Source organism: Heloderma suspectum, chromosome 4 (genome assembly GCF_057233095.1).
Source record: "Heloderma suspectum isolate Gila_16-S chromosome 4, 16-S_ref, whole genome shotgun sequence".
Lineage (NCBI taxonomy): Eukaryota > Metazoa > Chordata > Lepidosauria > Squamata > Helodermatidae > Heloderma > Heloderma suspectum.
In genome coordinates, this window is record NC_139461.1 from 289264248 (window position 1) to 289281202 (window position 16955).

The window sequence follows — 16955 nt, forward strand, 5'->3', positions numbered from 1 at the left end:
CCATGGACCATAGCACGCCAGGCCTTCCTGTCCTGCGCTCTCTCCCGGAGCGTGCTCAAGTTCATATTCATTGCATCCGTGATGCTATCTAGCCATCTCATCCTCGGCCGTCCCCTTCTCCTTTTGCCTTCAGTCTTTCCCAGCATCGGGGTCTTTTCCAGAGAGTTTTCTCTTCGCATTAGGTGGCCAAAATATTTGAGCTTCAGCTTCAGGATCTGTCCTTCCAATGAGCACTCAGGGTTGATTTCCTCTAGGATTGACTGATTTGACCTCCTTGCAGTCCAGGGGACGCGTAAGAGTCTTTTCCAGCACCACAGTTCGACAGCATCAATTCTTCAGCGCTCAGCCTTCTGTATAGTCCCGCTCTCACAGCCATACGTTACTACTGGGAAAACCATAGCTTTAAATATCTGGGGTGAGCGAGGCTGACCCTCTCTGTAGGGATGCCACCTGTTTCTATCCCAGCTGATCCTGATACAAATTGTAGCTTGAGGAACTGGTGGCTGAGCTTGCTTCCTCCACCCCGCTCTTCCCTTCCCATCCCATTTTCCTTGTGTGTCATGTCCTTTAGATTGTAAGCCTGTCAGCAGAGATTGTGTTACTACTGATATTTGTAGAAATGCTCTGGGATCCTTTTTGACTAAAGAGGGGGAGAGGAGAGATTCTTTCAATAAATAAATATCCCATAATTGTTAAACTTCCATATGTGATACTGCTTCCCCCATGTGCCATCTTCTTTGCTCCTCTCCTTCTGAATCATCTGCAGCTGCAGCTAAGGAACTCTGTCAGTTTCATCTCCTCTCCCTATCCTTCCATGTACAACCGAGAGGCAGTGTAGCATAGCAGTTAGAGCAGCTTTCCCCAATCTGGTGCCTTCCAGATGTTTTGGATTACAACTCCCAGGTTTCCTGACCATTGCCCATGCTGGCTGGGGCTGATGGGAGTTGCAGTCCAAAGCAGCTGGAGGGCACCAAATTGGCGATGGCTGGGTTAGAGTATCATACTAGGACTGTGGAGATCCAGATTCAAACCCCCACTCAGCTATGAAACTTGCTGGGTGACCTTAGGTCAGTCACCATCTCTGACTAGCCTTGTCGAAGGATAAAATAGGGGATAGGAAAGCATATCAGCTGCATTGAGCTCCCTGGAGGGAAAGTGGGGTATATGTAATAAACCATCTGCTCCTGCTTCATTCCTATATCACTTTCCTGAAAGTGTTGGTAAATTGTTCCAAAAGGCTATTGCTCAGAAAAGAGCTGAGAGGAAAACCAGGAGTGGATGTGTGCAAAGTGTGTGGACTTGCAGAGTCCACTGACCTCTGGTAGTATTCAAAAATAAATTGGGAACATAGGAAGCTGCCTTATCCTGAGTTATACTGCCTTATATTGGTCCTTCTAGCCCAATATTGTCAACACTGACTGGCAGCAGCTTACCAGGGTTTCTGGCAGGTTTCTTTTCTTGCCTTGCTTGGAGAAGCTGGGGATTGAACCTGGGACTTTCTGCATGCAAAGCTGCTGTTCTTCCATGGAGCTTCCTAGGTAGAGGCACCCTGTCCCTTAACGATAAGTGTGTGCCTTGCCTGTGTCAAGAAAAGGGGTGCAAGGGGAAAGAGTTTTTTGGGGAAAATACCATGTTTTTTAAGCCTCACCTGGAGCCAAGTAGGGAGCAATAATGTCATCTGTCCAAGCTCCGGAGTAATTGACATCCTCCTTGTTTTGGGCAGTGATTGAGGGGATAAGGAGGCTTTTAAATTTCACTATTGTATTTGACAAATTAGCACAAATGTTATGGATTTGGCCTTTGCTGAGTATTTTCCAATTATAGTTCCAGTATTTAGGAAAACTTTGGAACTACTTAAAAGCTGATCAATACTCTTCAAACAAAGCATACACCAAAAATTGGTCGAGGTGGATTCAATTTTGGTTTTGTATTAACAAGAATTAGTAAAGGGGAAAAATGGATTCATTTTTCTTAGAAATACACTTGCATCATCACATCAAAATATAACTTGCATCAAATAAAATAAATTCTCATTGTTAAACAGCATTGTAAAGATTCTTAAATCTTAATAGCTTAACCAGAAATAGCATTTCCTAAACATTTCTTGTTCTTAGACTTCTAATAGCTTAAAAAGGAGAGATCTCATCTTAAGTACCAAGTTCCCCATTCAGTACTGAATAAGCTATTCAGCTGACAAGTACACAGGCCTGGGGAGCTTCTAATAAGAAGTTCCCCTTCATGGGTCACTGCCTTGTTGTGGCGAAGGGGCTTGCATAACTCAGTGAAGCCATAAGCTATGCTGTGCAGGGCCACCCAAGATGGACAGGTCATGGCGGAGAGTTCTGACAAAATGTGGTCCACTGGAGAAGGAAATGGCAACCCATGCCAGTATTCTTGCCAAGAAAACCCCATGGAACGTATCACAAGGCTAAAAGATACGACGCCGGAAGATAAGACCCTCAGGTCGGAAGGTGTCCAATATACTACTGGGGAAGAGCAGAGGGTATTTCCAAGTAGCTCCAGAAAGAGTGAAGCGGCTGGGCCAAAGCCGAAAGGACACTCAGCTGTGGATGTGTCTGGTGGTGAAAAGAAAGTCCGATGCTGTAAAGAACAATATTGTTTAGGAACCTGGAATGTAAGAACAATGAATCAAGGCAAGCTGGAGGTGGTCAAACATGAGATGACAATATTGAACATCGAGATCTTGGGAATCAGCGAACTAAAATGGACAAGCATGGGTGAATTTAATTCAGATGACCATTATATCTACTACTGTGGGCAAGAATCCCTTAGACGAAATGGAGTAGCACTCCTAGTCAATAAAAGGGTGGGAAAAGCAGTACTGGGGTACAATCTCAAAAACGATAGAATGATCTCAGTACGAATCTAAGGCAAACCTTTCAACATCACAGTAATTCAAGTCTATGCCCCAACCACTGAGGCCGAAGAAGCTGAGGTTGATCGGTTCTATGAAGACCTACAACACCTTCTAGAACTAACACCAAAAAAGATGTCCTTTTCATCATAGGGGATTGGAATGCTAAAGTAGGAAGTCAAGAAATCACCGGGATAACAGGCAGGCATGGCCTTGGTGTACAAAATGAAGCAGGACAAAGGCTAATAAAGTTTTGCTAAGAGAACACACTGATCATAGCAAACACTCTTTTCCAACAGCACAAGAGGCGACTCTACACATGGACATCACCAGATGGTCAATTTCGAAATCAGATTGATTATGTCCTTTGCAGCCAAAGATGGAGAAGCTCTATCCAGTCAGTAAAAACAAGACCTGGAGCTGACTGTGGCTCAGATCATGAGCTTCTTGTTGCAAAATTTCAGCTTAAATTGAAGAACGTAGGGAAAACCACTAAACCATTCAGGTATGACCTAAAACATATCCCTGATGAATACACAGTGGAGGTGAGGAATAGTTTTAAGGGATTAGACCTGATAGACAGAGTGCCTGAGGAACTATGGATGGAGGTCCGTAACATTGTTGAGGAGGCAGCAACTCAATCCATCCCAAAGAAAAAGAAATGCAAGAAAGCCAAGTGGCTGTCTGATGAGGCTTTACAAGTAGCTGAGGAAAGAAGGGAAGCAAAAAGCAAGGGAGAAAGGGAAAGATATACCCAACTAAATGCAGAGTTCCAGAGAATAGCAAGGAGAGACAAGAAGGCCTTCTTAAATGAACAATGCAAAGAAATCGAGGAAAACAATAGAATGGGAAAGACTAGAGATCTCTTCAAGAAAATCGGAGATCTCAAGGGAACGTTTTGTGCAAAGATGGGCATGATAAAGGACAAAGAAGGCAGGGACCTAACAGAAGCAGATGAGATTAAGAAGAGGTGGAAGGAATACACAGAAGAACTATATACAGGAAAGATCTTAATGTCCCTGATAGCCATGATAGTGCGGTCACTGAACTTGAGCCGGACATCCTAGAGAGTGAAGTCAAGTGGGCCTTAGGAAGCATTACTAACAACAAAGCTAGCAGAGACAACAGTATTCCAGCTGAGCTATTTAAAAGATGCTAAAAGATGATGCTGTTAAAGTGCTGCACTCAATATGCCAACACATTTGGAACACTCAACAGTGGCCACAAGACTGGAAAAGGTCAGTTTATATTCCAGTTCCAAAGAAGGGCAATGCCAAAGAGTGTTCAAATTACCATACAATTGCGCTCATTTCACATGCCAGCAAGGTTATGCTCAAAATCCTACTGCTGCAGAACCCAGAGTCAGAGAGACCATGGAGTGAAGGAAAAAGAGATTATTTAACGCGCGGGCTTAAGGCTGGAATCATTTCTAAAGAGCCAGAAGCCCCGATTTACATTAGCACATTGTTTTTATAGATATTGTGACACATAGGAAACAGCTCCTCCTTTCCCTCCCATGTGGGGTTGCAGTCCTCAACATTTCTTCTCCTAGCACCATTGTTTATAATACAAGAACTGGGTTATAGGGTAGCCGTGATAAGCAGAGAACAGAAGAGAACAGCAGAGAACAAGATATACAATTGTATGACCTTTGACAAGATAAGGAATTCCTGTGTCTCGTCAGCTTACAACAATATATTTAAGGGAGAAAGAGCTCAGCAAGAACATGAAGCATGAGACTGCATGAGGCTACTTAGTCTGACCCCCAATATGGCTGCTACATTCCCCTCTTAAATGCATAATTTCATTACAATTATAGCATTTCTGATAACCATACAAAGCTTTTTGTGACATACGTATTACTTAGCCTCTTGTTGGGCTATTAGAGCGTAGAGGGCAGCAGTTTTACTAGCTGAGACATAAAACAGATTGGTTAAACAGCGCATAAAACAAGGAACGCAGAGACATAACAGAACTTTTATGAACAACAGTGGTAGAATTAGGATGAACAATGCTTTAAGCTAGCTAAGATCTGGAAGCCAAGGGGTTAACTAATTGAGCTAATTGTTTTGTCTTATTGTTTTGTTAGCTGCTATATTGTGCAGCTTGTTGATCTGTTCATCTACAGCATTGCCATTATCAGTTAAGTTAAAACAACAGAGCTTTTGGTGTGTCTCACAACTTAAATGATGAAGAAGGAAGAGGTAATCTATGCCAGCTCTATTTTCTAGAACTGCACCTCTTAGATCATGCAACTTTTTATTTAACAATGCTCGTGAGGTGGCATTTATGCTTTTGGCTAAGCTGCAAGCTAACTGGTTGATCTCTAGACCATCAGCCAAGGCTAAACCTGGAACCCCAACCAGTGACATTGCTAAGGCCAATTTTTCTGAGTCAGAATATAACTGCACATGACTATTACAATTTTTAGTTAGTTGGAGTGCTCGGGGCTGCCGTCGACGGATTTTCTCGGGCCACAGGGGAAGAATTGGCACCAGTTCAATTGGCGGCTGAGGCAACATGGGTGGTTATTAGACAAGTTGGCAGGAATGAATGACCAAGTGCGGGAACTACATGTCTAAAACCATCTATGAGGCAAAAGTATGTGGGCATCATTAAAAGATATGTTTTGAATTTTATTACAGTGGAAGGGGGCCAGGGATAGCTTTATATTTTCTGGAAAATTTTTGACAATTAAGCATTCGTGCACACGTAGCATTTGTTTCAACAATGATGGGGGTGCATAGAGTGAACTCTGTAGGGGGTAGGATCTTTGCAACCACGCCCTAATTAGCATTTTGGGAATAAGTTAAACTTACACCATAAACTCTTAACATGGTATCTTTTTGAATTTTTTCAGGATGTCTACAGACAGGTATTAGGCAAGAGCTAATAAGCCTGTTTGCAGGTATATCTCTTGGCAAACAAAAATGTTTTATTCTCGTTATGTTAGCCAGGTGAAGCCAGTAATTATCAGCAAATCACTGGGACATCTTCTCCTTCCAGGGGCAGACCCCCCTTTTTGCACCTTATTAAGGAAACACAATGCAACACTACTAATGCTACAACACGCATGTTTGATCTTTTTTGGGATCTGACCGTACGCTGGGCAAGCTGCACCTGGCAAGCTGCAGTAGGGTCTAGTCCCCTTCTTCAATTCTCCAGTTGCAGGTCTGACCGTACGCAGGGGGACAGTCTCCCGGTGTGTCCACAGTAAGGTCTAGCCTGAGTCTTCTTACTGCTTTTTCAGAATGATTTTTAAAGGATTTTCAGGATTTCTGTTTACAGTCTACTCTCCCCCTCTCGCTCTCTTGACTCGTGTCCAATGTATCCAGGGTTTAACTCCAGCTGCTTTCATAGCTGCGGGGGTGGAAAGTATGACAGTTTTCAGTCCTCTCCATCTGGGAGTCAAAGGGTTATTTTTCCCTCTTTAACTCATACTTTAACTCTTGGTTGGAAAGGATGAACTTCTGTGATGGGAATTGGGGCTTATTTTCTAAGACAAAGCGACGCTGGGCTTGAAGAACTTTGCTCAGTGTTTGGACTTCTTGTTTAAGGCTAACGTTTGCTTGCTCTTGATGCCACTCCAGTGTCAGTCATGAAGTCAATGTCACGGCCCCTCTCAAGCTGTCTTCTCTTTCGCCTGTTCTGGCTCCTTTGGTTTTCTCTTTTGTGTATTTGATTTATTTTATTTGAGCATTTATGCCACCAATGTCCATCTTGTTTATACTGGGCACACTGGGTTTTTTAAAGAATCTTTTGCCTCTGCCGGGTCTTCTTTTCCTCGCCCACGTCTTCTTGGGCCTTTGGGTCGAGGGGGGTATACTGGCGATAGGCATTTAAAAGACGCTCCACGTACTCTCTGGGGCCTCGGTGGCACCTTGCGGCACTTTAGACACTTTGGTCATATTAACTGACTTCTTCATACTTGCTTTCATGGCTTCTAACAGCAGGGTTTGATACTGGGTGAGGCACTCTAGCCCCGCTTGTGTTTTGGGATTTCAGCAGGGGGGGTTACTTACAAGGAGACTTTATTGGGTTACTTACAGCACACAGGTGTACCTAATGGTTGGATCAGACAGCTTCTCTGAACCACGAGCTATTGGGCTAAATGGGTTTTATACCATACATGTTACCCATGAGGCAGCACAACACTAGCAAGCATTTTCAGCATAGGCTAGAAGTGTTTGGTTCTCAGGCACAGCTTCCTGTAAACAACTTTGCTTTCCAAAGTGCTTGATAACACTTTTATTCATTAGTATGGGAAGACAGTTTTTTTTCTTTTTTTTTTTGGCTTTCTTTTTCTTTGCTGATTTGCCTGTATTGCAGATCATGTTTCAAACTTTTTATAGAAAACTTTCTGCTCCATGCACCAGCCTTGTCTCTTTATTTGTCTTTTTTAAGTTAAACTCACTTACTTAAACCTTTCTGCCTTACACTAGTCTCAATGACACACATTTGGGATAGACTCTTTTTCTCTTTCTAGTTACATTTTCTTCATCTTAAAGAACTATTACATTATTGTGGCTACTTTATCCCAGGTAATAAGCTCCAGGCACAATCAGCTGCTTTTAATTTACCCTGGGGGCAACTATGGCCACGCTTATTTTTTACAAATGTTTTTTTTCTTTTTTTTCCCCCTCTTGCCTCTTCTTTCTTCTTTTTTTCCCTTCTCTATCTGTCTGCTACTTTCTCTATTTCTGTCTTTTTTACTTGCTTCTGTCTTTCTCTCCTTGTCTTCTATTGGGAACCACACTTAGTATTATTTGGAGTTGCAACTAACACTAATCTGCAAATATCACATATATTTTATGATATTTAGGAAATAATAAAATATACACAACAATTTTTTTCCTGCAATTTAACACAATGAATGGAAAACACTTTTTGCGTGGTAGGGCATGATGGAGCAGATCCAGCAATCATACTGCTCTTCTGGCTGAAAGCTTAGGGCCCATTAAAATCAAGGGATGGGCATACCCACATACGCAAAGAGTTCTAGGTCACCATTTTTGCATCGGCAACTCTATGCTGCATGAGTTCTGGCAGAAGGAAATCTAAAAGTCATAGATCAAACCTAGCCTGCTGTACGCTGAGCTGACTACAAACACATACACACGGTCCACAGCGATGAGAGTTCAAGTTTATCAAAAGCTTCATAGCACTGTCCATGGCAAGTTTTTGACAATTTAAAATTTTAGTCCATGTGCAGAGTGTCTCTAAAAAGCCCAGATGATGATGGAGGCAAACAGAGAAGGCTCTGGGCAATGAAGATGAGATGTTTCCAGCAAAGGCTCTCTACTTTTGCATCAGTTTAAAAAGGGAAAGTGTGCCCCTACACCCCTTCTGACAGACAAGGGCCTTTAACTTTTTAGCAAGGCCTCTGTCTAAACAGAGCGGCACACCTCAGCTCTCTAGCCGTGACGCTTTAACCTGGGCAACTCCTCTGTAAATTCTATTTTACTTCTGTCAGGTTCTCACAGACATTTTAAAAACTTACTCTTTTTTCTCTCTTCTAACCTGGTACACGAAAGCACTGAAACACTGAGTGCCAAAACTCAGGACGCTGGGGGGTGTGATGGGCATCGCCTTATACTTGCATTTTTCAGGCAGCCATTAATCTTCGGGGAGGCGGTGGGGTGATTTGCAGGACTTCAAAGGCAAGCTTCTCAGTTTGTTTGTATTTGTAAATCCCAAGCTCAAAACAGGACATGATGAGGTACAGGGCAGCTAAATCTTTGCTTTGGCATGGGCAACAAATAGCTTGGGTCAGCTTTCTTCGCTGGGGTCTCAAACAGGAAAACAAGTCTTAATTTAAAGTTGTAACATCACTGACAGCGTCAGCCAGCCAGCTACACAGATCTTATTGTTTTTTAAGACAGTTGCTCCAATATCTTCTTTTCTTTTCAATCAGGTTGGGTCTCCCAGCTTACACAGTTTATTGCAGCTTTCAGGAGCATGGTAGTAGCGTGATTTTGGCTTGGCCAGGAACATGCTGTCTGGTTTCTCGGTCTCTTCAGCGCACACACTCAGGCAGTGTAACACTGGACACTTAAATCAGTGAGATTTCTTCATTGCAGGGAATCCTACGGCAAAAGCTTAATGGTTACGCTCTTCAGAAATCATATAGCCGATGGTCAGTAGCTACAGGCTCTATGCAATTTTAACACAGTTCAAAGCTAAACACGGCTACCTTGACAGAGATCTTCATCATGGTTTTTCTGCTTCATTCTGCTTTGGGACAGTCTTATGGCACACTTTTCACTCGAAGAGGGGTCTAGCCTGTGCTCTGGGGGCTGATTCTTCACCTTTATTTTCTGTTTTGCCTTCATCTTCTGGGTCTTCATTTTCAGTTTCCATTTCTTAGGGATTTCATCTCAATTAGGCAAGGTGATGATGTTGCACAACTCAGAACGTTGTGGGCAATTTTCCTGCCCCCCCCCCTCTCGGCGCGCTAGGCTAACAGCTACTTCTTCGGCCTTACACTCTCACGCTCCCACGCTTTGTTAAAAGCCAGACTGTCCTGCAACATTTTTCTAATTAACAGCCTCAGATCTTGTTTTTTTTTTCCTCTCTCAGCTCGACCTTGAGATTTTTGCTGTTTTCTCTCTCTATTCTGAATCTTTTTTTTTTTTTTTAAACCCTTTTCCTTCTTCGTTTGACATACATCTCAAGGGGGTGCAAGTCTTGAGCAGTAGACGAGCTCGCCTCCCCTTTTTTGTGAGAACACATCTTTTTAAGGGTCACTGCCGATTTTATTAAATCTTCTGCCCAACACTTTAATTCTTTAGTTTCCTTTATTAATGCTGATTGAGGTGTAAGAGGGGAACCTCCTGATCTCGTAGAGATGAAAGTCTCGGCAGACAATATCTGGGAGTTGAGGACCGTAGCTGAAATCGGCGAATTACTGCCGGTGGGGCTTGAAACTGATGGCGACAGTTCTAAGTCAAAGCGAGGGGCAATGCCTCTGTAGGGGGGATGGCAGGGGCTCAGGAGCCACAGGATCTGGATCTCGACGGGGCGGTCTTACAGTAACATGGGCCCGTGGTGGAAGCAGGGCATAAGCAGGGGGAAACGCCGTTAGCTCTGCCAGATCTTTACACGAAGCTTCTAACACTGGTTGTAATTTCTTGGCCAATTTTTCTTTTCTGAGCACCAAAACATTTGCCTGGGATTCTAGGCATTTCTTTAGCCATGGAGGAAAAGCACGGACTATGGAATCTCACGAGTTTATGCAGGGAAATTGGTCGGGGTGCCCAGGTCTCCCAACCACAATGGCATATACACGGCTGATTTTGCTGGGCTCTAAAGAGCCTTTAGTAGGCCATCCTACACTAAAAGACGGCCACTCTATTTCACACAAAGTCTGCAACCGTTGAGGATTCATGGGGGGGTCCCCATAATCTCCACTAAAACCTTTCTTAAAATTTGCTAGCATACATCCCAAGGGGGTGCAAGGTTTGCTTCCCCCACCACCCATAGCCTCCCTCCTAAATTGAAGACAGACACAATTAGGGAATAGGAATTGGTCAGTGAGTAAGGGGTCTCACTGGCCGACACAAGAGGATTTTTACACACCACGCACTTTGCTACTGGCCTGGGCACCCGGATGGTCAATGGTATGCGTCAGAACTCACACAATCATCAATCTCTCCACTGCATCTATATGTCCCTGCCACCCACTTTTCCCACTTTTTACCAGAGTGGAAAGTGGCTTCCCCAGCTTCCTCAGCTTCCTACTGAGTACTGACTGGCGTGCTGGGTACTGGCGCCCACTTGCAAGGAGTAGGTTCTTTTTGTATACATATACCACCAACACTGACCTTCTTCATAAGGCGGGGCCCTCTTTTTTTCTGCCCAGTGGCCTTTCTCCCTAAAGGCGGGGCCCTCTTTTTCCCATATACTTGCCTTTCTCCTGAAGGCTTCCAATGTGGGTTTCAACTCAATTGCAGCTGCGATACAGGCAGGGCTCAAGTTCCTTCCTCCGCTTCCCAAGGTTCTCTTGCTGCTCGCTGCCGTTTGGGCGATCCCGGTGCAGGCTTTCTCCCATTCACTCGACAAAAAGGTCGGTGGCGCCAAGAAAGGGAGGCATGCGCCGAGCTCGTCTTCCCGTTGCGGCGATCAAGAGCAGGCAACTGCCACCTGTCTGGCTCAGAGCCTGCCACATCCGAGTCACGACACCATTTATGTTGCAGAACCCAGAGTCAGAGAGACCACGGAGTGAAGGAAAAAGAGATTATTTAACGCGCGGGCTTAAGGCTGGAATCATTTCCAAAGAGCCAGAAGCCCCGATTTACATTAGCACATTGTTTTTTATAGATATTGTGACACATAGGAAACGGCTCCTCCTTTCCCTCCCATGTGGGGTTGCAGTCCTCAACATTTCTTCTCCTAGCACCATTGTTTATAATACAAGAACTGGGTTATAGGGTAGCCGTGATAAGCAGAGAACAGAAGAGAACAGCAGAGAACAAGATATACAATTGTATGACCTTTGACAAGATAAGGAATTCCTGTGTCTCGTCAGCTTACAACAATATATTCAAGGGAGAAAGAGCTCAGCAAGAACATGAAGCATGAGACTGCATGAGGCTACTTAGTCTGACCCCCGATATGGCTGCTACACTACAAGCTAGGCTTCAGCAGTATGTGAACCGAGAACTACCGGAAGTACAAGCTGGGTTTCGAAGAGGCAGAGGAACTAGAGATCAAATCGCCAACATTTGCTGGATCATGGAGAAAGCAAGAGAATTCCCCAAAAAATCTATTTCTGCTTCATTGACTACGCTAAAGCCTTTGATTGTGTGGATTACAACAAACTCTGGCAAATTCTGAAAGAGATGGGAGTACCAGACTACCTTACCTGTCTCCTGAGAAACCTGTACGAGAGTTGAGAAGCAACAGAAAGAACCAGATGTGGAACAACCGATTGGTTCAAAATTGGGAAAGGAGTATGACAAGGCGGCATATTGTCGTCCTGTTTATTTAACTTATATACAGAGTACATCATGAGAAACACCGGGTTGGATGACTCACAGGTTGGAATTAAGATTGCCGGGAGAATTATCAACAACCTCAGATACGCAGACGATACCACCCTAATGGCAGAAAGTGAAGAGGATCTAAAGAGCCTCTTGTTGAAGGTGAAAGTGGAGAGTGCAAAAGCTGGTTTGAAACTCAACATTAAAAAAACTAAGATCATGGCATGTGGCCCCATCACTTCCTGGCATATAGAAGGGGAAGAAATGGAAGCAGTGACAGATTTTCCTTTCTTGGGCTCCAAGATCACCGCAGATGGTGACTGTAGCCATGAAATTAAAAGACACTTGCTCCTTGGGAGGAAAGCTATGGCAAACCTAGACAGCATAGAAAGAAGCAGAGACATCACCTTGCAGACAAAGATTCGTATAATCAAAGCTATGGTTTTCCCAGTAGTAACGTATGGCTGTGAGAGCTGGATTATACGGAAGGCTGAGCGCTGAAATGCTTTTGAACTGTGGTGCTGGAGAAGACTCTTACGAGTCCCCTGGACTGCAAGGAGGTCAAATCAGTCCATCCTAAAGGAAATCAACCCTGAGTGCTCATTGGAAGGACAGATACTGAAGCTGAAACTCAAATAATTTGGCCACCTAATGTGAAGAGAAAATTCCCTGGTAAAGACCCTAATGTTGGGAAAGATTGAAGGCAAAAGGAGAAGGGGACGGCAGAGGATGAGATGGCTAGATAGCATCACTGATGCAATGAATATGGACTTGAGCACACTCCGGGAGAGAGCGGAGGACAGGAAGCCTGGCGTGCTATGATCCATGGGGTCACAAAGAGTTAGACACGACTTAATGACTGAACAACAAATATTCTAAAACCAGCACATACTTAAGGTGCAATTGAGGTTGTCGATCACCTCTGACTTACTGAAGTCAGAGGCGACCGCCTATCCAATCCAGGGCTGCTGAAGCATGGAGGAGAGAATTCCTTCAATGAACTGGCTGCCCTGCAGTTTGCCTTAGTCGCCTGATTTTGGGGAGGTGGTGGGAACGGGGCTGGAGTCTACATAGGAAGTTGTCTAAAACAGCTTCCGTCTCCTCCCTTCCCCTCCCCTGAGAACGCCTAGTTTTTGCTGTCTCCATGCTATGAGCACAGAAGGGCAGCCGCTGTAGTTCTGTCTGTTCCAGCTATGAGGGGGTGGGGGGGCGCAGTTTCCCAGCTCTGAGCTCATAGCGCTGTCTACAAGCTCGTAGCTGGGATACTGAAAAATCCTACCTCCCCCAGATGCGGTTTAGGGCACATAGGATTGCTCTCTTATACCTTTTTGTGTAGAAATTACTTCATTATTAATTCTGCTGTCCCATAAATTAGGGCTCTTAATTATTTTAATTAATAATTAGTCTTAATTATTTTATTGTTACTAAACATTCCTAAAAAACACACTAAAACAGTCAAAATCTTACATGTACACTTTTTCAGGCTAGATATGATTAATTCTGAATCATATCTTTGAGAAAATAACTTCTCAAAATTTGCTAATTAATCCTAGGTCTATATGTTTTTTTTAGATATCTGTATATCAAGCTTTTTGATGTGTATTCCCCACACAGTGTTTTTTGCTCATTAATTGATAAGTGAAATCTTGAAGTTAATTTTTGACCTGGAATAATATACTCACACTTGTTCATTACTCAAATAAACTCTTAACCCAAGTGATAGGGTTTTTACTCAGCATTTGCTCTTTGCATACCATCCAGGTCACCTTGACAACTGTTTTTTATGCCATTTACCCAGAATGTGAACCTGCTTGTGTCTTTGTGTATCTTTCCTTTAATACAATTACTACTTTTGTTGTATGTATATTTTCAAATTCTTAATTATTTATCATTAAACAATTGGCATTTGCGTTTCATAATAAGACATCCTATATTGTTTTAACAGGGATGGGTTAGCTTTTTCTCAATAGCCTTTCCAGCAACTCCAATAAATCCAAATCAGCTATTTCCTAAAAATCCAGAAAAATAAACTCAGAAAATTAGGAAAATAATCAGCAGAGGCTGAATACTGCTTTCCTTTTCTTTGATAGCATTCCTACTTTGTGCTTGCAGTTAAACTGGCTACAAGTCTCTGCAAGATTGTTTGCAATTCTAATTAAAAGCTAAAGGCTGCCTTTCAGCTAGCTGAAGATCCTTTGTGAAAAGCTCAGTGTGCTTTACAAGTTGAACTTCTACAGTCAGAAGTAAGTATCACTGAATTCAATGGAGCTTACTCCCAAGTAGCTATGCATAGGACTGCAGTCATGCCCTATAAATTTAAGTGTGAGATTTTATTAGGGTTTGTTTGTTTGGTATGTCTGTGTTCTATGATGAAGTTATTAACCACAGTGTTAGGTTCCTTTGGGTATAAACAGTATATATCTAAGTCTCCTGGGGGTGTGACTGTGGGTTCCCCTTGAGGGTTTGGCTATGGGCCCATCACAATGAATTCCTGAGTTCAAAATTTATCACTACATTACTGGCCTGATACAGTTACTGATGTGCAGGAGCATCCCCGCTTTCATCTGTGCAAGGCTAGAGGGTATGCAGGTTATTTCTAGCTTCTGACCTAGTTCATGTGATCAAATAATCCACTGTGGCTTGTTTTAATTCCCAGTGCATTTCATCCCTGACACATGCCAGCATTTCTCTAATTAGCTGCCTGGACGCAGCTTGTTGTGTGTTCCGAACCTGGGCTGCATGGCTTGTTTGAGGGGGAAACAACCCTCTTAACCCATGGGCTATTGGAGGATTGCTTCCCCGTCCAACAAGTCATGTTGCCCAGGTTCAGATGACACGACAAGCTGTGCTTGTTATTAGGGGAACAAGGTAATTAGGGGAAATGGCACCTGGCACACGCCAGGGATTAAGACAAGCCATGGCGGCCTATTTGATCATGCAAACTGGCCCATTGTCTCTAATTTCTCTCACTCCCCCTACCTCTTGCCTACTCACTCAAGTGTGCTTCCAACCCCGTGATTCTTGTTTCATCCTCTGGATTCAATTTCCTGGCCACGTTGTGTTTTTATTGAAGGGGGGGGGGCTTTTTAAATTCCCCCTCAAATTGACCAATCTGGTTAGCCTTAACTGCTGGCCAAAGGTAGAGGAATAAAGTTTTGTCCATTCTCGTGTGCAAACAAAACGAAACAATAATCTCCCAGTCCTATTAATGTTTGACAAAATATACATGGCAGTACCGAGAGGGTGCATTTCCCTCCAATTCAAATTGAGCAGCCTTCCTCAACCTGGTGCCCTCTAGACAGGTTGGACTATAACTCCCATCATTCCCAGCCAGCATGGCCTGATAGAAGTTATAGTCTAACACAGCTGGAGGGCACCAGGTTGGGAAGGTTGTCACAGACAGTGTTGGCAGGTATCTTTCAATTGTACTTTGTCCTAGTTTGCTTGGTTCTTACTAGCTCGCCTTTCTAGACAAAATGGAATCTTTTGAGCCGAGGTGCCCAAATGCCAATAGAATAATGCCTGCCAGCAAGAATTGCACATCAGTATGTCTTAGGAACATAAGAAAAGCCCTGCTGGATCAGACCAAGCGTCCATCTAGTCCAGCATTCTGTTCACACAGTGGCCAACCAGCTGCCCACGGGAAACCCACAAGCAGGACATAAGTGCAACAGCACCCTCCCGCTCATGTTCCCCTGCAACTGGAATACATAGGCACATTGCCTCTGACATTGGAGGTAGCATATAGCCATCAGGACTAGTACCCATTGATAGCCTTCTCCAGGAATTTGTCTAATCCCCTTTTAAAGCCATCCAAATTGGTGGCCATCACTACGCCTTGTGGTTGTGAACGCCATAGTTTAACTATGCGCTGTGCGAAGAAGGATTTCCTTTTGTCTCTCCTGAAGCTCCCACCAATCACCTTCCTGGAATGACCCTGGGCCCTAGTATTATGAAAGAGGGAGAAAAATGTCTTCCTATCCACTTTCTCCATGCCTGCATAATTTTGCACACTGCTATTGTGTCTGCCCTTACTCTCCTTTTTTTCCAAGCTAAACAATCCCAGCTTCCCTCATAGGGGAGTTGCTCCAGCCCCTTGATCATTTTAGTTGCCCTTTTCTGCAGCTGCCCTTTTCTGTCTTGGCTGTCCATTACCAGTTGCTCAAAAATCTGTCCCTAGACCTCCCTGATAATGCCTGACTTCTTAATGCCCCTCCTGCCTTTTTCCTCAGTTCTCCTGCCTGTGATTGATGTTTGTCGTTACCGAGCCAAGTTTGCTTGTGCAGTACTTGCACACTGCCTGCAGCGGTGTTGTATCTCCTTTTCTGTCAGGTTAAAGGTGAAAAGGATTACACATGCATACTGATTTATGCCTTGCAGGCTTCAAATAGTGTTGGTTGCAATTTCTGGCAAGCCCATTCAGTGCTTTTGCATTTTTGGAAGGGAAACATGTGGCTTCAATTGTGCGGCAGTTTTACATATCAGGGGAGATCAGTGCTAGGAATCAACAGATCTTTGGTGCATGGAGATCAGTTTTGCGTCAGGGGTTCAATGGTTTTAGGATACGTACCTCGCTCAACTACATGTGAAAAACATAACCTATGAGAAGAGCCTGCACCTGCTGCATTTGATGAAGTGGACTATAATCCATAAAAGTTTATGGCATAATAAATTGGTCAGTCTTTAAGGTTCTACAAGACTCTTCATGATTTCCCCCCTCAAACTAGATCTTTGTAGCCATAAGGACTAGAAACTTGATTTTAAAAAGAAAGCTGAGATTCTTAGGAAATTGAACCTTTTCTGTACATTTTCAGAATTGTGGCACACACACAGAGGGCTCTGGACACTATAACTGTTGTGATAGACACAAGCATCAGCAGACATGATGCTTCACTCTGAATACCTGAGAAAATGGGTAGGCCAACTCTCGACCTCCAGCAGTTTCCCAGCATACTGGCACCCATAGCAAAAGGGCGAGAAACCACTCACAAAGGCAGGCCTTCCGGCTGGATGGAAATAGCCCAAGGCTATCTGAAGACACGTAATGTAGCAATGTTGTTGAAGTTAAATACGTCTGGATCTGGATGGCAAACCTAGAA

At 43.7% G+C, this 16955-nt stretch overlaps 1 long non-coding RNA gene across 3 annotated transcripts in view; it reads left to right on the forward strand.

Moving 5' to 3' along the window:
* Positions 1–16955, forward strand: part of LOC146348856 (uncharacterized) — a 161422-nt gene that overhangs the window by 679 nt on the left and 143788 nt on the right. The window contains exon 2 of one of the 3 annotated variants that reach the window (XR_014790739.1): positions 13969–14099. The exons of the other annotated variants lie outside the window; for them this stretch is intronic. This is a non-coding gene — a long non-coding RNA (uncharacterized LOC146348856). The remainder of the gene's footprint in view (positions 1–13968; positions 14100–16955) is intronic. 3 annotated transcript variants of the gene reach the window in all.